Source organism: Chinchilla lanigera, unplaced genomic scaffold, assembly GCF_000276665.1.
Source record: "Chinchilla lanigera isolate Chin_1 unplaced genomic scaffold, ChiLan1.0 scaffold00038, whole genome shotgun sequence".
In the NCBI taxonomy this organism is placed as follows: Eukaryota; Metazoa; Chordata; class Mammalia; order Rodentia; family Chinchillidae; genus Chinchilla; species Chinchilla lanigera.
The window spans coordinates 7,066,943-7,088,035 of NW_004955439.1; the positions used below are offsets into that span (position 1 = coordinate 7,066,943).

Below are 21,093 nucleotides of genomic sequence, written 5' to 3' on the forward strand. Positions count from 1 at the left end.
AGATAAAATGCAGCGGTCAACTTCAAGAAAACATAAAGCGTATAGACACTCAAATTTATAAATAATAATTCCTGTGTGCACAGCAGGGTGTGCTGCCTACATACAAAATAGTATAAAATGGTAAGTCGGCACCCGAGGATAAAGCACCAAAGGGGGCTTTTGGAAAAAGATTTATATCATGCATGTAAAATTAAGTCGCAGCTCCAAAAGGAGGGAAATAAACATTCATAGCCTTACCTTTGTCAAAATTTTGGATGCAGCCAGTTTTTCTCAGGGTCTTTTAGTTAACAGAAAAAGTTTCACGGAGCTAAAATCTATACCCACATCCTCCAGCTCTCTCTTCCTTCTGCCCATGGTAAGCCAGGAAACAGTGTCTAACACTTCAAATGCTCAGCCGTTGAAAGCTAAAAACAGATCCTGTGCAATGCTGGATATATTTTTGTCTGCTAGCTACACACCCTCATCATGTTCAATTTTTTCCATTGGTGGAACAGTATGATGCAGACTTAACCAGAAAGTGGTTTTCCAAGGGCTGCCTGAAGTGATTAGCCGGGACAGCCTGCCACCTCGCCTGAGACACCCAGCTGCCCATGACTGGCCTCTTGTTGGCGTGCATTCCACAATTACCACCAAAGTTCCATACGAGCGCAGCTCTCCGGTTTTCTGAATAAAGGTTTACTCACTTCAGGGACTCTCTGCTCTTTTTTTAAGCCCGCAGCAGTAGGAATACACACTTCCCATCCTTGTATTCAGGACGGTAGTAAACATTCTGCTCCCAAAACCACAGCTGGAATGTTATGGCTATAAAAATCCTGCCTCAAGAGAAGCCCTCAGAAATTATTTCATGATTTGCAAAATAGTGGGTATATACTTATTCTGTGTTCCTTGCTGAAGTTATTTCATTTTTTAAGTGAGCTAAACTGTAGGGCCTTACACTGGAAGTCCTTGTTACCTCAACATGGTGTTATTTTATCAAAAATATGCATCAAATTACCATAAGGTTGTATACCACAGGCTCAATGTGTTTTTAAATCTTGCTGTATCCTTTCATGAGAAATATCCCAGAAATAAAGCAACATTTATAACATTTTATATTAGTGTTTTGGGAGAGAGATGAGAGCTACTGAATAAAAGAACAGATCACATCTGTGTGGCACTATTTAAATTTTTGAAATTATTTTCTATAGAAGAAAACAGTTTTCATGATGTTCATATTCTAAGTGGGCAGACAGACAAGTAAACCTGGACAAGCATGTGCAGCTTTGTAGAACAGTATTTTTATTATTTTTAAAACGTGAATGGATCTACATAGGCAACGAGAGATTCTGCTATAGACAGATAAGCTTTTACTTCTTTACCTAGATAAGAAAAAAATGTATCTCATATATACATACAGACATCCCTATGCACATAAATAGAAATTTTTCATTTATTGTTTTCTTTTGTTTCTTTGAAGAGAGGGTCTTACTTTGCAGTTCAGACTGGTCTTGAACTCATTATGTGGCCCATGTTGGCCTTGAACTCAAATTAATCTTCCTGCCTCAGCCTCCTGAGTGCTGGGATTACAGGCACACACCACCATGCCTCTCGTAATTTTTTTCAATATGTGGTTTAGGGGCTGGGGATATAGCTCAGCGGCACAGCGCTTGCCTCGCAAGCATGAGGTCATGAGTTCGATTCCCGGTACCAGAAAACAAACAAACAAACAAAAAATGTAGTTTAATACATACTTGAAGGTATGCTCTCTAATCTCAACTGGCAAATAAAAGCCATTACATAAAATCATCAGCCTAACAGTTACAAAAATTATTCTAACTGCCATAAAAACTTGAATGTGAACCAGAACCAAGAAACTTTTTGCTAGTGGAGTAGACCTGGAAGAAAAAACTATAGTGCACCCCTCCCGGTTACAGATAAAGAAACAAAGCGAGCTACTACTCATGGTCACAGAGCTGGTCAGCAGTAGGGAGCAGAGGGAGGATGAGGAAGCACTGCCTAGGGAACCACAGGCCTGGGGACTGAAGTCAGAAGGTCACCATGGAAACCAAGCCACACAACAAAATGTGGAAATTCCCCAAATGTTAATTTGATGTGTTAGTGTGTGTTTAAAAAGACTCTAGGTAAACACAGAAGATGTAAGAATGTGGTTAAGACAAAGAGCTCCTATTCCTTTAGATATAACAGCATCATGTGTTACTTTTTTTTAAAAGGGTGAAATAAAATATATTACTTCGCATGAAAGAAAGCCTTCCATATAACTCTGAGACAGGAAAAAGTCTCCTAAGTGTGAAGGGGAAAAACTATGCTGAAAGAAAGACGGAAATTTTTTAAAGAGCTTATACTTCCCAGGGAGAAAAATGTGTTGGAAGAACAATTACCTGCACAGAAATGTAGCCTGTCCCCAGTCTACTTCCGCTTTGAGAGTCTACAACAATTCAGATCATTTGATACATTTTATATTTAAACCCCTTTATGCCAGAAATACCTGTGAGAATGAATTATTCCAACATGCCTTAGATATTTCAAATGGATTTGCATTGTCTGGTTCTCTTTTTTTATTAACCACTGACCACCAAAATAACTTTCATCCTATAAATGTATAGTCACCTTGGGGTTTCAAACTGTGTAAGAAAGTTTATCAAGTTCGTTAGGCTTTGAAACAAGAGTAAAATACTGTCAATTTAGTTCTCTATCCTAAAATTCCAAAACCAGCATGTTTCCAAATAAAACTAGACTTGGTATTTTTAATGCTTTGTTCTAAGATAATAATATAACACAACGTATGTGTTAACAAGCATCTAAAATTAAACTCCTTGGCAAAACTCTCTGAGAAAAAATAAGTCACTATTTAAGGAGTATTCAATTCTGAAGCACACAATGCAAAATGACACGGAGGCAAATAAAGCAAAGTGTTAACAACTGTTGAATTTCAGTGTTGGGTTTATGGGCATTTACTGTACAGTTCTTTTGACTTCTGCATTTTTGCAGCTTTCTTAATAAAGGTTGGAGGGAAAATCACATGTATATGCACATACGTTAATCCATGAAAATCCATTATTTTACTACATGTCTGGTTGAAACTAAACCAAAACTGTTGCTAACCTGATTATAATTGAGGACATGAGTATCCTAGGTCAGTGATTGCAAACCTTTCAGAGCTTCCAATAATAACAAAGAGTCATGCCATAGGCTCACCACTAGTGCCCCAGACTATGTTCACAAAGTCAGGCTTACAAGCATTTCCAGAGAAGAAGTGGAAGATGTACAAGGATAAAATATGGCAGAGAGAGCTGAGGGTGTAACTCAGTAACGAGTAGTTACCTCATATGTACAAGGCCCTGGGTTTGATCTGGTGCATCTTCCTCAAAAATTTTTTTTGAGATTACATGAATTGTAATTAAAAATGTAAGTGTGTTGGAAACATCCAGGCTCCAAAACCAGTATACCTAGAAAGCAAATCATCTCAGTAATTTTTTTGAGACAGGCCCTCGCTGTGTATTCCAAGTTGGTCTTGAACTCACCCCATAGCCCAGAGTGGCCTTGAGCTTACAATGATCCTACCTTCACAAATGCTGGTATTACAGATATGCACGACCATACCCAGCTATCTCAGTAACTCTGATGCCGTCTGAAACCTATTTCCTTCATCATAAAATGGGGCTGATTATAACAGTGCCCAGTGCAAAGATAAATAAATCCACTAATCTATAAATAACTAAAAACTAACAAGAATGCAAGGCTTGTTTTTCGGTTTTTTTATTTATTTTTTTTTTTTTTTGGTACCAGGAATCGAACTCAGGACCTTGTACTCACCAGGCAGGCGCTTGTGCTGCTGAGCTATATCCCCAGACCATGCAAGGCTTGTTTTTGCTAGTGCTGAGATCAAACCCAGAGTTGTAGACCCAGCCTCAAAAGACACTTCAGGTACTATGAGCTGCCAGAAATAACATCTCTGCTTAGAATTCAAGAAACTCAACTCTAAACTAGGGATGTACCTCCATGGTGGCGACATACCTAGGAGACACAGGCCTTGGGTTTAAGCTCAAACACAGGACGGTACTGATGCAACACCCATCAAGCACCATTTCTTACTGATAAGCTATAGTCAAGTGATTGTTTAAAAAATTAATAATAATAACAAAAGACCAAAACGATAGGCTACTTTTTTGCAGCAGGATTCCCAAGGACTAAATGATCCCTTGCCACTGTAAACACGCACCTTGATGCAATTACACCAACTGACAAAAGACACGGCAATACCTCCCATGCTGACAGGAGCTTTGCCCAGCTACTTCTGACAGGAAGGCAACAGTGTGGGCCTGCAAGAGCACAGAACTTGAGAAAAACGCTTGCAAAAACATCCTAGTTGAAGGCAACACTGGAAGAAAAAGGAAGCACGCAGCATGTGCATGTGAGAACATTAAGCAATATTACCTGAGGAGGTGATTTTTGTCTCCATTTGATTAAAATATCCAAATCTAGGGCCGGGGATGTAGTTCAGTGCTACGTGCTTGCCTAGAATGCACAAGGCCTTGAGTTCAATCCCCAGTACCACAAAAAAATAAAAAATAAAAATAACCCAAATCTAGCAAGTGTACTTCTGAAACCAAAGGCTTCCACACGAGCAGAGAGCATAGGTGGCCTCATGCCTAAAGCACAAATGTCTGACTAATACATGCAGTTCATTTGCCACTCAGTTGTGTCCCCAGGAAGCTGGCCCAACACCCAAGGGCCCAGGCATTAGAGTCCCTTGTGCCTGCCTTCAGATACTGCTGTGTGACAGGGGCCGTTCCCTTCTCTGGGCCTCAGTTCCTTCATCTGTAACATGGGGATGATATTGCCTGCCTCCCAGGGTAGTGTAAATGTTAAGTAAAATAACAACTATAAATTATTTAACACAAGGCCTGCCTAAGAATGGAAATTCCATAAGCAGGAATCTTCTTAAAATGATGTACTGATAAAAGTCTAGTACTTCAAAAACCCCTGGCACCTGGTGAACAAAAACCTGTTGAGTAAATGTATGAATGAATGAGATATAAACGTAATGGTGGCAGTGCTGGTAAACATGAAAGGAAGAACACCATTTGCTGCGATACAAATCTTGATCTCTTTATTGAAAATAAATCACCCAGGCCGGTGATATAGCTCAGTGGCACAGTGCCTGCCTGGCAAGTGCGAGATCGAGTTTGATTCCCAGTACCCAAAAAATTAAAACAAAATTTTAAGAAGCCACCTACACGTGATCACCACCTATCAAGCCAAACCATCGCTGCCTTTCTGCTGAGAGCTGCCCAGCTGTGCTCCTGGAGCACCCCACGTTCCAGGCTGCCTGGTCTCAAGCGGATGCCTGAGCAGCCCACATGTGACACTGCTGGCCACAGGCTCTGTCTCCTGCCGCAAGGGGGCCGCATGGACGGGGGACCACACTGCAGAAGTCCCCACAGCTGCCGTGAGTTTCGGTCCCATGGCTCATATTTTTGATTTTTCAACCCTTTCTCTGAGCCGGGTATTCTGCATTGTCAGAAAACAGCATCACTCACAAATGCTTATGAAAGAAGCACATCCCAGGTGACTCAGTTAAACTTAATATTGAATAGAAATCGATTGCACCAAATCGAGCCAAATCGTCAAGCAAGCAGGAAGCACAGAAAAACAGTGTGGTAGGAATTTGGGTCCCATCACCTTATGCTACCATTGCAAAGGAGTGCCTCGGAGCCTAAGGGGCCTCCCTTTGGAACTGCTTTCCCTAAGGCTACACTACCACTTGTGTGGACCCTGTACAATACCATCATTAAAATGCCTCCACTCAATGGCTATGGAGTAAATGAGAACAAAGTACAGAGCAAAATTAATTCCAAGGTGCAGGTGTTTGCAAAGTCACCATTAAAATATTCAAGATGACAATACTAGCCTGGTGCACTGCGGTAAAACCATAGAAAATCTGTCTTCTATAATATGAGCTCTTTCTGTTTCAAAGGCAGCAAATCTTCAAAAATATTTTATGGACATCAATTATCATGGAAATGAGAGATCTTATGGCATACATGTTTATAAAATCCAAGTGTGGCTTAGGTTACACAACAAGCAAGCCCTAGTAATTTAACCACTTGGTAACTTTTACAAAAGGGAGCAAATGTTAAGTGACACAAAAATTAAGATTTGAAACTAATTCTTCATAAAAGTTTTCCTTTGCAGTGATTTTTTTTTTCCACAGATCATTACATCCTACTTAAATATACTGTATTTCAAATTGGGCATGGTGGCACACGCCTATAATCCTAGGACCCGGGAGGCTGAGACAGGAGGATTGCTTCAAGTTTAAGGCCAGCCTGGGCTATATAGTGAGTTTAAGGCCAGCCTGAACTGCATAGGGAAACCCTGTTTCATAAAAATAAAATAAATATACAGCATTTGACAACTCAAAATGAATAATGATAAATTCTGAAATTGAATGCTTTATAATAAGTGGTGATATGTTTATGGGAATGATGACACATATAGTAAAATTCATGCTACCAAAAAGAAATCTATAAAAAATGTTTGATGATAAAGTCAAAATAAATTTTTGTCAGAAAAGAATCATGCTACTAAATCTTGACATAAATATCAGCTGCCAGATACATCTAATTACAGCATGTTGGAGGGTCACACTGGAACATTTCAAAAGCACAAGTCATCTGCCCAGACCTACATTTTCTACCCACCCTCTCAGACAACTCAACAGGACCCTCTTTCTATGGATAGAAATGGAACTAATTAAGCTGAAAGGCTCCTAATAAATTTAATTCAGAGAATAATCGAATCTAAGTTTGTGAAGAGACTAGAGAGGTCATCTACAGTGTCCAACCTGCCTTCTAATTTGAGACCCTCCCACAGCATCCGGACAGATGGTCCACTCTCTCTCACTTAAAGGCACTGACTAAAGGGCAGTTCGAGTTGTGTTAGAGAGCACACGCCACAGGGAAGTACCCAGTCTGTAGTCGAGAACGCCTTCCAGTAACGTCAATCCATCACTGTAAAACTTCTGCTCATCAATGCGAGTCCTTCCCCCGCTATCAACCCACATCCTGTCCTCTCTCAGAGCCAACTTCTCCAGAGCGGCACTCCATGGTCCCGGCTCTCCTTGCTCGCTGTCCAGCCTCGCTCTGCACTCCTGGTCTACCTTCACCAGGAAGCCCCCATCATGCTTACAGGGCAAAGCAAACAAAAGCACCTTATGTATGCTCTTCCCTAGAAATCACAACACAACGGACAGAGTCCTAAAACTTCAATCTGTGTCTCAGAGGGCACAGAGCCCACGCGCTCAGACACAGGTCCATGTATTTGGGCCATAGTGTCCAGGAGGGTGGGGGTCCACTGGAGAAGGCAGAATGGAAACCTGTTCCAAGGTCCACATGTGTGCAAATGACACACCATTCCCATTTCACCAAGAGGCCCAACAACTAATGTTAGGGAAGGAAGGGGAACTGTGCTGCCAGGCAACTGTTCTCCACGCCCACAGCGGACTGGAGGGAGGAAATGAGTTGTGTCTGAGACAGAGGGAAAATTTAACTGTCCGGATTAGCAGTCACACTCAAATACCTCCCGGGCTATTCAAAATGTCTGCGTGAAACAAACCTGAGCACTGTATTAAGATACAAAAACTACTTGTTTGCAAATTAGACTTGTACAAATATTTTTCTGCCCACTCACAAAAAATGCTCTCTTCTATTTTTCTTGAAATATGAAACCCTGGAAATGTCACTAATGTTCCACTACTGCTGGAAATGCTGATAAAACAATTTTTTTCAATTTTCTTCTAATATTACTAATAAAAAACAAATTAAGAAAACAGAAATGGCAACTGATACTTCTACTGATGCAACTCCATGGAGTGCAGGAGACTCTAAATCCTCTTTGATTTTTGTGCTATCACTGCTGTCCACCCGAGGAAACTGAAGCCAAGTCATATTCTGTAATTTGCTGAAGGCCACACAACTAGTACACCTCAAAAACTCAAATCAAGTCTTCCTGATACTCAAGAGACAATAGCACTAACATACACATAGAAAACAGCTGTGCTTGCTATCAGTTTTACTGTTATTAACTGATTAAAAATATAATTTACTATAAGCAAGTTTTTCTTTATGTGATCAAGAATGGACTATTGTTTTCAATGCAAACAAAACAAATGTAATACAAAAAAGTCTCCAGTGTGTCACTCTTTTATGAACAGTACCCAACTACATTATTTTTCAACCATGTTGGTAGATGAAATGTATAAAAATCTGAATATATGCTGAGTAAAATAGAAATTTATACAATACATATATTATCATACTTAATCACTCTGAGAAAAATACTTTTATTACCCAATCCATCTACTGGGAAAAGAGTGCCATTGGAATGAGAGAACCTTAGGGTCACAGTCTCACCTTACCTTAGTGATTCCTTGCGGTCCTTCTCTGCTGAACTTACCTGATCTTACGACTCCAGCTACATACTCCAGATGTGCTCACACAGGGCGTCCTACTTGGTCTGGAGTTTAGGCGTGTGCTCAATCAGGATCTGACATTCCAGGGACGGCAATCAGAGCTCCCTGGGCTGCGTCTTCTCAGTCTGAGGCCCCGGAGGATTGGCCTAACAGCTGTCCACACTGAGTGGATCACACAGCAGAGTGAAGCACATTTGTAAAACTCTACTCAGAATCAGAGACTGGTGGCCTGCAGGACCCTCATTTATCAGCACTCAGGAATCTACTTTGGCTCTCCCCACCCAGCTCCTTATATAAAAACAGTTAATAGCTACACAGGAATGTGTGGATTTAGCAAACAGATACACGCTGACACCGACTTTTGCAGTCTTTGAGATGTCCGAGTGCCTCAAACTTACCCGTAGAGGAAGTGTGGATGTAGGACACTTAGTGTGATCATTCAGTCATGCATACATCCAGAATGAGCTGGCTGAAGAGGTATCTTTGTCACTCATCCAAACAGCCCTGGCAAAAGAAAACAGAATCACAGAGGTAGTAAGAATTTTGTAATTGAAGTTCAATTTTTCATCATTTTGTTATCTCTTGTAATTGACACAAAACTCAAATAATTGGTCAGATATGGTGGTGTAGACCTGTAATCCTCATACTCTGGGAGGCTGAGGCAGGAGAATTGCAAGTTCAAAGTCAGCCTGGGCAACTTAGTGACTTAGTAAGATCTTGCCTCAAAATAAACAAATAGCTCAATGTGAAGGCTCTGGGTTCAGTGGGGTAGGGGTGGGGGAATAGCAAGGGTTAAACAAGAAACTATAAAGAAAATAGAGGCTCTTCCTCCAACATCTGAACTGGTGAAGTAGACTTACTTCTTCACTCTGTAACTTCACATGGCCAAGCTGCCTTATAGCAGACATGGATGGAGGAGGAAGGGAGGAAGCAGAGGAGCAAGAATGAGGGCAGGAGAGATGCAGATAGGTGATAGACAAATGGATGGACAGGCAGGAAGGGTGGACCTTCTGGGATCCAGCCACTACCCCAGGAGCTGCAAACAAATGTGAATAAAAGTCTGTGCTCTAGCTGGGAATGGGGGAAAGCAGTCAAAAACAAATAGAAAGGGAAAATATGAAAAAAAAAAAAAATCCTAGAGACGCGCAATGCAGAGAGATGAGCAACGAATGGTAAGGAGTGACAAACAGCTAATTTAACCCGGAAGACCAGGAAATGGCTCTTCAGGATGGCAAGTGGGATTGACTTAGGGAAATGACACCCCGGGCAGAGGCACGGGCCTAGACCCTCTTAAGACCCCTCATCGTGAATTATGGAGCAGAATCCAAATGTAAGTGAGTAGAGTCAAAGGGTCAAAAGAAAACAGGTAATTTAATTACTGTTAAACAGGTCATTTCTGGGTCTTCTATTATACACAATCATACCTTCCTTATATGTTTGAAATGCTCCCTAGGGATATGTTAGAATTCCTAAGCCCATTAATCAACATACCAGAAAGTACTTTTTTTAAAATTCAAAATGTAAAACATTGCCTTCAGAAAAAGAGACTTGACTTTCACTTCCCAAGCCCACCCCCACCCCTACACCCCCTGCACCCCACCCCCTACGCCCTCACCCCGTGAATTGAAGCCAGGGCCTTGTGCATGCTAGCCAAGCCTCTAGTACTAAGTTACACTCTGCCTTTTTAGTTTATTTTTTGCCTTTTTATTTTAGAAACAAAGTCTTGGCTAAATTGCTCAGGCTAGCCTCAAACTTAAGATCTTGATGCCTTAGTCTCAGCACTGGGATTACTGTCCTGCGCCATCATGCCTGACTGAGCCTTCTATTTCTCTAAAGCACCACATCGCCTCTGAGAGGCCTACAAAGCCCAGGTGAGGCACCCCTTGTCCAAAATGCCTGGGAGCAGAAGTGTTTCTTTGAGCTTTTCAGATTATGGAATATTCACATAGACTTTTTCCAATTACTGCATCTAACTGGAAAATCCAAAACGCTAAACTTTTTGAGTTCCAACATGACACTCAAAACTTCAGATGTCAGAGCATTCAGTTTTCTGATGAGGGTGCTCATTCTTATCACTTTACAGCAGCAATGATGTGCTGTGGAGTGACAGTCCTTCATAAAGAACACAGACTTTGGAACCAGTAGAGGAAGGTTGGTGTTTGAACAAAAGCTTCCACACAACCACCATCTGGTTACTCAGATTGAGTCTCTGGCTTCTTCACCTATAAATTGGAAATGCTGTTATCTGCCGTAGAGCATTATTCTAAATACTCAATGAGAAAATGCATGAAAAGTACTTCAAGTGATTAAAACATAGGAACTGCTCATCAAAGCAACAATAAAACACCGTTAGACCTTCAGTATAAATAGTCAATATTGGGAAATGTTTGAGAATCACAATGATTCCTATTATAGAAATACATCTATAGAACTAGGTTTAGCAGAGATAATAATTTTCACTTATAGGGTCATAGACACTCAGAAGTGGTATGGAACACTTAAAACCAATATAATTGCCTCATTCTGGGGGTGAGAATGCAAAGTTGCAAGAGGTAGCCTGATGTGCCCAAGAGGACATAATTAATTCAGAGAAATATTATAAAACTCTGACCTATTCAGTCAAGAATTTATCCTGCTTTATGAAATAAATCTCATGCTGACATAAACTTTAATTCACTTTGTCATTATCCTAGTAGGGACAAAAAATATTTTAAATAAAAACAGAAAACTGAACCAAGCTTGCTGAATTCTATCACACTGACCATTTTTAAAAAGTAAGAACTGTCCTTCTACTGATGGCCTGATAGCTGGAGATTTACCAACCAAAAAAACTATAAAATAGATAATCTTATGTCTCAAGTATGTTATTATGTGACAACTTCCCACACATGCATTCCAATTGCCTTTCTGCTTCATGAAGGTGATGGCTTTGTATTTTCCACGCTTTTGCACATGTTATTCTCTTCTGGGAAGGCTTCCTTGGAGAACTCCTAATTATCCTTTATGACTCAGCTTAAGCACCACCTCTTCTAGCAGTCTTCCCCATGACCTTCATTCCCCCAAACTCACAAGGTCATCCCCCCCTCCTCTCCACCCTAGCCAACTGCCTTGCGATTATTTCTTTTTCACATCTGCCTCCTTTGCTTTGATCTTTAATTACTCTGAAAGTAAAAGATTCACTTTCATCTTTTTTTCCTAGGGTCTAGCACAATTCCTAGTGTCTACACATGGGTGCTTAATAAAAGTAGCATAATAAATGGGTTGGTGGATGAACTGATTCATCAGATTGTTAATATGACATGATTTCATTTTAAACTAGTCTGCTTTCCCCTCACACCACCACCACCTCAGTTAAAAATAAAGGGGAAGTTATAGCTAAATTACAATGGTTTATATCTAGATGTCCCCCCGGGACCCTCATGCACTCACTGGATTGTGGGGCTTACAGCTAGTTTGTGATGAGGAGGTAGGGTCTGTGGGAAGGGGCGGGACCCTGGGTTCATGGCCTAGCTTTAGCTCCCTCCTGGCTCTGCTTCCGGTTCAGCACTCTGTCTGTGTGCAACTCTCCTCCCGCTGCACATGTGCCGCGTCCTCCTATTTGGAGTCAGCTGACGATGAAGTGAAACCTTTGCAAACCGTGAGCCAAAACAAACCTCCCCTCCTTGAAGTTGTGGGTGTCAGGCACTGTATCTCAGTGACAAGAAAGGACCAAGACAACTATTAATCGTTCTGGATTGGAATTATTTTAGGCTGGATTATACAGTGTTTAAACTGAAAGTGCATTGACTTCAACTCTGCACATTTTGCAGATGAGGACTGTAAGCCCCCCCCCCAAATTAATTCAGTTTGTCACAAGAAGAATGGAAAGAACTAAAAGTAAAGCTCAGATCTCCAAAGGACGATGCTACCAGTTTCACAAATCAGAATCAGCCAAGAGAATTCTTCTGTGAACCCCAGTGTCCTCTTCACAGGCTTTTCCGCATTCTTTGCAAATACCAGCATTAGACGTACAATTAGCCATCACCTTGTTGGACCACCACCCGAAGTCTTCAGCAAGTGGATATTCTCTCAACAGTGTAGATTGGGATTTGCTGCCAATGAAGGCCATGTTGTAAGGAAAATGAGCAATGAGACCAGTGAGACAACATCTCATGGCCATAGAAGGTTTTCATAGAGTCTCTTGAACATTTAAGTCTGTAAGATTCAACACAGTGCTAGGTAAACTACACCTGCAATAAAACTCCAGCAACCTATGTTGTGAGTCATACAAAGAGCGTGTTTGTGTGTATTACAGCGCACAGGCACTGTGCTTGCACAAAGTAGCCAACAAGCATTACTCTCGCCCTTTCCTGTACGGTAGCAAGCCATCCTGGAGCCCAGCGCAGCCTGCTTGTAGCAATGGCATCACGTTAATGTAACATGAATAAAATTTTCCCTCCCTTGGGGTTTCACGCCTTCCTCAAAGCTGAATATGGTCTGTACTCAAAGCACCTCTGTAATCCCCTCAAAGTACACAATGTTGTCCGTACTTTTGGTGACATCAAAGAATATTAAAATTAAATTTTTAAAAGGGAAAACTGTCTCCAAAGACATGTTATAGCATTAGTCAATCTAGAAGCCTGCTGCTATACCCTAGGCTAAGTTCAGAGTTCAAGACACTTTAACTGCCGGGTGACTGAGCAGGAGAGCCTGACCTGCTCAGCAACTCTGCACAGTGGTCAGCAGCAAATGGCTGGAAATGTGTGCCTTGAAAACGTGCTCTCTGCCTCCACCCAACCCCAAACTATGCAAAAACCATGCAGTTCTTACTGAGAAATTCTGCTCTCAAATTTGTACCTTCCTCAAGTTATATCCTTTCAACGATCACTACACCAAACAACAACAACAACAAAAATTCGTCAACATTTCTGGGTTTACTTGAGCCTTTTATCAGCTAGGCAGCTTATCAATTCAAGACTCAGTGTTTGGAGCCAGACAATACACTACGTGGGATATTTTCCAGGCCTGCTAGGGAGAAACAGGACTCTGGTCTCCATTAACCCCTCAGTGACCCACGTTTGTTCAATATGACTGAGCCCCTCCAGGAGCTCCATTGACAGGTGGATGATAACTTCATGTCTCAGTCCCTCTGGACCCCTTAGAGATTTCTGGGACATAATGATCAAGCCACCCTGTGACTCATTCCCAGGCATTAGGTAAGACGACATCAAGATGCAGCGTATGCCTGCAATGACAGTCATCGCCATTCTTGCCCACCAACACCAGCACACTGTTCCCACACAAAGAACTGCTGGAATCAGATGCTGCCCCCCTGACACAGCAAAACTGGAAAGTCGCCCAGCAGTCTAGAGAACATTAGAGAAGCGGCTATTCATGACAAAGGAGTGACTAATTACAATGGAAGTAGTTTCGGTCTATCCTTCCCATCTATACACATGGAGCACAGTATTGACTGCTTACTATAAATCAACTTACAACAAGGCCCTTGTTGTTTATAAAATAGTTCACCTGAAACACCAAAAAGAGAAAAAAGCAAAGAACAACTGGAGGCAGAACAAGTTGTATCCATCTGGTCCACCATTTTCTCCACATTAGCAGTCACATGAGCTAGTTCGGCTTCTATTCTGAACAAGACTTCCCCTAGATTCCCATAAGGGTTCATGCATTCAGCAACAAAATCCAAGGATGCAAAAGTTAGTACGTTATGCCCTCAGTACTTATGTATTGGGTATTTATGGAGTTAATGAAATTTAAAGACGTATTGGTTGAACTACTCATCTCTGTGTTGGGAATATGATGCTAACTGAGACGCTTGATCACAATTCTGTAGGGGCTGTGCCTAGTAGTTCACTGTTCATGCCCTCCATCAGCCTGGATTATGATCCAGAAGGGTCAGACGCTGTGAAAATGGCCCTGGCCCAGTCTTCAAGCTGACACAAATGCAAGAATAACGATGTTCACACAATAAAAATTACCGACATTTACTGTCCTTAGTAGATCAGAAAGAACCTTTCTCCACTAAGACCGTGTAAATATTCTACAGAAATTCTACAAATTCTTTGACACTTCTCCTAGGGAGGAAGTGGAAAGTCTGTGTTTCCTCCTCTTGAATCTGCGTCAGCCTTCACCATACAGCCATGGTGTAATGCTAGGGGCTTACCATGATCAGAAAATACCACCTGGTTTTCTTAGGCCACTTGCCCTAAAGTCCCAAGCCTTCATATCTGGCATCATATATGGTTTCTTTCATCCCCATGTCTACTTGTCACCTACTACCATAGTTTCCAGCACATGAGACAACACTTCCAAGAACCCTATCCCATCCCTTGCTAAGATAAAATAAATTGATTTAGCATTGGTGTCTGTTATTCTGCCTCTAGTCACAGGAATAACCGTAATCCACTTAACTAGTAGAACTCAGCGGGTGATGGGGATCCACTTTCTTTATTAAAGCACTGCAGTATTCAGAATGGACCACAGCATTAGTTTTAGGGGAAGATTATGTCATATTTACAACACATACCACACTTAAAGCAGCAGGCTAGACCTATGAAAGGCAGGAAATGACAATGGTCTTGTACAAAGACACTTGAAACTGTGTGGGGCCAGGAGACCACCTGGTGAGCACAGCAGTCAACACTATCTCCCTCTTCTTCCTCCAGACAAGTCACCCTTTTGCCAGTCTCCACTTTTTTCTTCTAGCCTTGTCAGTACTCAGAAGTTTCCCATCATCATTTCTGGCATCCATTCAAAGACAGAAGAAAGGAAGACTAAAAATCACATGCAAACCTAACAAGGTGCTTGTGTGGCGAAGGAGGGAGTGTTAGTGGGGCCTCTGTGACTTCAGACCCACCTATTCAGCTTCCCCAACATAAGCACTAAGCCCAGTAAGCCACTCTTTATATTAAGCAAACCACTCCCCTTCAACAGCTGATGGAACTACTAAAGAAAATACTGTGTATTCATTCACTACAAGAACCCCTTATAATTGAATATTATCTTTTCTTAACTCATTTTTGTATCAGGCAAAGTTGCTCCTTTTCAGTACTGAAGAAGCATAAAGACAAAGAAGGCAGTAATGAAATCAAAGGAGAACATCACTGAATAACTACCAAATTAGCACAATGTAATAGTTTATTAAGAGGGAACTTTAGCAACAGAACAAAACACAAGTAGAAGCTATCCTATAGTAGCAGCTCAGGAGCCCCTTTAGCAAAATCCAAGGAGGGGAAGAAATGGAGAGCATCTGTTAACGTGAAAGGGAAGGAAAGGGAGGAGAGGGGAAGAAAACGTGTGACACTTGAAAGGCTGAGAAAATGTAGGTACACAACAAACTTCTCAGCATGGTTGTGTCAGGAAGTGTGTTTAAACCCATTAAACAGGTTCTGAGCCATCTCTACAGACTCATGGGTTAAATAACCCTCAACAAATCTTCCCGGAATGAGTGATCCTCATGAATCTAAAGCCACTGAGCAAAGGGAAAGGGTACATGTATCTGCCTGGGCTCTGCAAGGGAGTACCTAGAAATTAACCAGGGACTATTAGCTTTGTCTCAGAGCTGAGCTGACTTACCCTGAGCCAGAAACATTATCCAAAGGCTAAATTTATCTCATTCTAATTCTAAACATAACCTCCTGGGTTAGCGTTTTACTGCTGTAACAAAATCCCTGAGAAAAACAACTTAAAGGAGGAAAACTTTTCTTTTGGCTCACAGTTCCAAACAGTTCAGTCCATAGTTACCTGGCTTCATCACCTTAGGCCTGCAGCAAGGCACAAACATCATGGCAGAGGGGCACAGCAGAGGAAAGATGCTCGCTCCATGGCAGCCAAGAAGCAGACAGCAAGGGAAAAAGTTGGGGACCAATTTAGTCCCCAAGGTCACACCCCTGTGATTCACATCCTTCAAGTAGGCCCCAGCTAACTTTTCACTGCTTCCCAACAATACCATCAAATTATGATCTCATCAGTGGATCGATCCACTGGTGAACTGAAAGCCCTCATGATCCAATCATCTTCCCAAAGCCCCAGGACTGAACACACAAGACTTCTGGGGACATTCTGGATCTAAAACTATAACAAAGATAGCACGACACGGAAAAGAAATTTGTGGCTCTTCTTCCCCTCAGGGGATGAATTTCTAATAAAGACAGTGTCACCTATGATCCTTTTCATGCTGTCTTGAAAGTAAATAACTACTGAATCACTAAGCAGGAGAATGGATGGAAGGGTGGATGAATGCAGGAACACATCAGTGCCACCACCTAGACAGGGAGGACTTGAGTTTATCCTCAAGGGAAGGCTCACTTCAAAACAGCCTCACCTACCCCCTGGTAACTGAAGGCAGAGAACGCTGTCAGAGTATGAAACATTATTTCAGGCACTGTTTTTGTAGCAACATACTACATAGTACTTTAGTCTCACTCTAACTTAAAAGAGGCTATGATTCACACTTAAAGATGTCATGGTGTTTTAAAACAAACTTTTGTCCAAAATCAAATAGGAAAAAGAAAACTATTAGTACACTTGTCTATAAAATGTATACGTTTCTTTCTGAAAATGAAGACCCTGCCAATTTTATAATAAATTCTTTTGCACACTTTTCAAACATATTTTAATGTCTTCCCATCAACGAATAGTTCACGAAAGATAAAGAGGTACAAGCTCACTAAGCAGGTCCTTGCAATACTTGTGTCAATGTATAGAAATCACAGATAAGGTTTTAAGCAACACTAACCAGCACAGAACTCACAGCCACAGGACAGATAATGATGTCTTTCTGGAAGGTGGGAAAAACACTTGACAGCAGCCTACTTTGTTTTGGATTTAGCAATTAAGATGCACATGTCACAGCCCCCGAGGTTACACAGCTGTTCCCATCTCATTCTCCTTTTGTGAACAAATCAAAGCAATCCAAGAAGTAAACAGACATCAGGAACTTTGTGCACAAAGCCAATGCTAGGATCAACCTAAAAGATCACATTCTGGACATCCGAATTTCCACCAGTATTGGTTGTAGCTGGTAAGTCAGTCATTCCACATTCAGGATCAAGTAAGTTCCAATTAACAGGAAAGTGCTATGCTAGACACTGTGAATGTATCACACAAGAACAAATCAGGCACCGCTGCATTTATCAAGGGCTCAGAACCAGTCAGAGTGAAGAGACAACCAAGGCAATTCAGAGGAAGTACGATAAACCGGCCATCCGGGATGAAAGCAAAATGGTGCTATGAAGAAAGAGGCCAGAAACTGTCTCTGGCTTCATAAAGAGAAAAATACCAAAAAGAAAAGGAAAAAAAAAAAAAATCCATGGAATCTTATCTGAATCAGAGCTTTTCAGCAGCAATGACCAAAATCATCAGGTAAAACTTGAGGGAGAGATAGTTTAGATTCATTTTAAAAGACGAAAACACGACACACCTAAAGGAAAACATTCACTTCTGTACCACAACAAACTTCAAAACTTTAAGAGATAAAGAGAGATACTGCATCCATTAAATGACAGAAGGCAAGGACCAAGAAAGACTGCCAAGGACTGATACCTGGAGGCCTGTTAAGAAGGTCTGAGCGCAGAGAACACTTCCTGGGAGAGAATTCAGACCAGGGTGAGACGATATCAGGCTGGGCAGAGACGAAGTCTTGCTGGCTGACCTAGCCCTAAGGAACGTACCCAACTCGGACGTGACGAATAAGGCAGGCCCCGTCTGCTCATAAGGAAGATGGGATGGACAAAGGACAGGGATCAGCATCTAGTCTGATGGAACGCAGCACAGAGGACAGGGAGCAGCAGACCACGAGTCAGCTGTGGGAGGCTGCTGAAGCCCAGCCTTCACCTGCACATCACGTCAATGCGCAAAGCCAAAGGCAGAAGCCAGCACTCCATGAAATAATTAGAGTTAAAGGTCAGCAATACTTCCAGTAGAAGAAAATTCTATGAATACTTTTGTTTAGGGTGGTACAAATAATTCAGATCTAGTAACTGGCCTTTGATGTACATCAGGACATTCCCTAGACACGAGCTCATCGCTAGCAGCTTTCATTGTAAAGTGGTGGTGATTGATAAAAATGAACCGAGTAATCCCAAAATGTAGTTGGAAGTAGAAAAAGGCTCATTTATAAGAAAGCCAGATCCTAGCACTCTGGGGGGCTGAGGCAGAAAGATCTCATGGTTACAGCTCAGCCCAGGCAATTTAGCAACTTAGAGAGACCCTACCTCAAAATAAAAAATGCAGAAGGGGGCGGGGGGCAAGGCTCAGTCCAAAGGCCCTGTGTTCCATCCCCAGTAACCCCCCCCCCACACACACACACAATGATATGGATCAACATGGAGAAAGAATAGCGGAGAATAAACCCCATGTTTATTGGGGGTTATATCCAATGATATGGATCAACATGGAGAAAGAACAGACGAGAATAAACCCCAGGATCACTCCCACTTGGCAGTGTCTGACCCTGAGTCATTGATCTACCACTCTAGCACTGATGTCCCTCTGTGTAAAACAAAAATGATTACATCTACCTCTTGGGACTGATGAGAAAACAAAGCAAGAAAATATCTTTGAATCACCTATATAGGGCATAGGCCAATTAATAAACATTAAATAATAAGTGTCAGCTTCTCTCCGCTAGTCCTGCCGTGAAACTAGGCTTTCCTCCAAGGTAAGCAGCACTAATGAAAACTTTCAATTATTTTTAACAAGTGCAAAGTTAGCAAGATGACTCAGTGATACAAAGATCAGGCTTAAATGTCTGTTATTAACAAATACTGCAAAATGTTTTCTAAAAAACTATTTCTCTAGGTATCGAGTAGGTGGGTAACTGGTACATTTAGGGGAAAATGTACATTGAGAAATCTGCACAATCAAGCCTGGAGATGGCTGCTTTGATATCTATACTAATATTTTTCTAATATTTTCATAATACTTTCAAATTAATAGTAATTAAACTAATTGGGGCATGGAGGCCTCCTCTAATTCCAGGCACGCATGAGAGCTTTCTGAGAGGGCAAAATATTGTAGATCTTTTTCTGAGCTCAGCCTAAAACTAAGCCTATAGGAATGTTGTTCTTTAAAAATTAAGGAATTGTCTATCACTAGCCAGAACACTTAAGAGTCTACAGAATAAAGAGCTCCCTACTGTCCTTCTGGCTCAATATGCAATAAAGTGTAGGGACACTGAGAAATTAGTGTAAGGATGGCAACTTTAAATGTAAACTTTGCGTGTGAAATAAAAATAATTCAAGGGGAAATGATGAATTTCAAATGCTCAGTAGCAGAAGCATAGATGGGTTTTACTTATATACTGTATTTTTAAGATTTTACTTGCTGTGGTCAAGCACTCCGCAATCCAGCCTAACCTTCTCACAGTACTAATCCAGGAGGTCCACACCAATGCACATCAAATGACAATTATTATACCTAAATTATTTGTACCTCCTGAAACAAAAGTGATCATACAATTTTCTTCTACTGGAAGTACTGCAGACCTTTAATTCTAATTACTTCAGCATGATTTTTTTTTGAGACAGGGTCTTGTTACATAGTTCAGGCTGGCCTTGCACTCACTATGTAGCCCAGGCTGGCCTCAAACTTACAGCCATCCTCCTGTCTCAGCCTCCCAAATAACAGGATCACAGGTGTGCACCACCTCCCCCGGCCTACTTCCATATGGAATTAACATACTTCCCATTGGTAGTTTATCACCTGCTCTTTCACAAGCATGAATAGCTCAACTTCAACTAGAAAAGAGCTATAGATGGCAAGGTGGGCAGGAAGAATACAGTGAATGTTAGCACACGAGATACATTACAGAGATGCAGGCTAGCAACATAACTTACACCAGAAGGTCAGGCCCTGAATGAAGGTTCCACCCTCCTCCCACGTCCTAATTCAGCCCAGGAAACTTTGCATATATACACCTCCATCTCCCAACACAACCCTAGGTGGTCCTTGACTTGACGATGGTAAAGATTTTTCTTTTTAATTTATAATGATGCAAAAACATACCCAAACAACCACTGCATTCTTTACTTGGGTCCAGTATTCTACATACGCATGAAATATTTAATACTATTATAAATAGGCTTTATGCGAGATGCTTTTGCCCAACTATAGACTAACAGAAGTGTTCTGTGCATGTGTAAGGTAGGCTAGGCCATGCTAAGCTATATGGTAGATTAGGTGTATTAGGTGCATTTTTTATTTGTATTTTTCAACATACGGTGGCGTTTATAGGGATGCAACCCCATAAGTTGAGGCGCATCAGAACTATTAACAACACCTTTAAGCTCTATCCTAAAATTTCTGGCTGCAAACATGGCTCCATCATAGTCTTACCTGATATGTGTCTCTGTTCTTGGCCCTACTAATTGTCTTTATTATGGATATTCCCTTTCTCTGTTATTTTATAATGATTCTTTTATCAAATCTTATTCTCACCTCATTCACAACCCTAAGACTCCTCAGTCACATCAGACATAGAACACAGAGGTAGAGCCTTTATAGTCCCAACATCCAAGAAAATTAAAATAAAAAGGCAAGCATGAAGGGGTTGGGGCTGGGGCTGGGACTGGGGCTGGGGTGGGTTGGGTTGGCTTGGGTTGGGTTGGGTTGGGTTGGGTTGG

General features: G+C 41.4%; 1 protein-coding gene across 3 annotated transcripts in view; it reads right to left on the reverse strand.

Annotated features, from left to right (window-relative positions):
* The window catches only part of Tiam2 (T-cell lymphoma invasion and metastasis 2), a 204,444-nt gene that overhangs the window by 124,241 nt on the left and 59,110 nt on the right, over positions 1 to 21,093 (reverse strand). For 2 of the 3 annotated variants that reach the window (XM_013517330.1, XM_005390545.2), the window contains exon 2: positions 8,872 to 8,977. The gene's annotated coding sequence lies outside the window, so the exon portion shown is untranslated. Of the gene's footprint in view, positions 1 to 237; positions 566 to 8,871; positions 8,978 to 21,093 lie in introns of those variants that run through there. The other variant, XM_013517329.1, reaches the window with a different exon arrangement.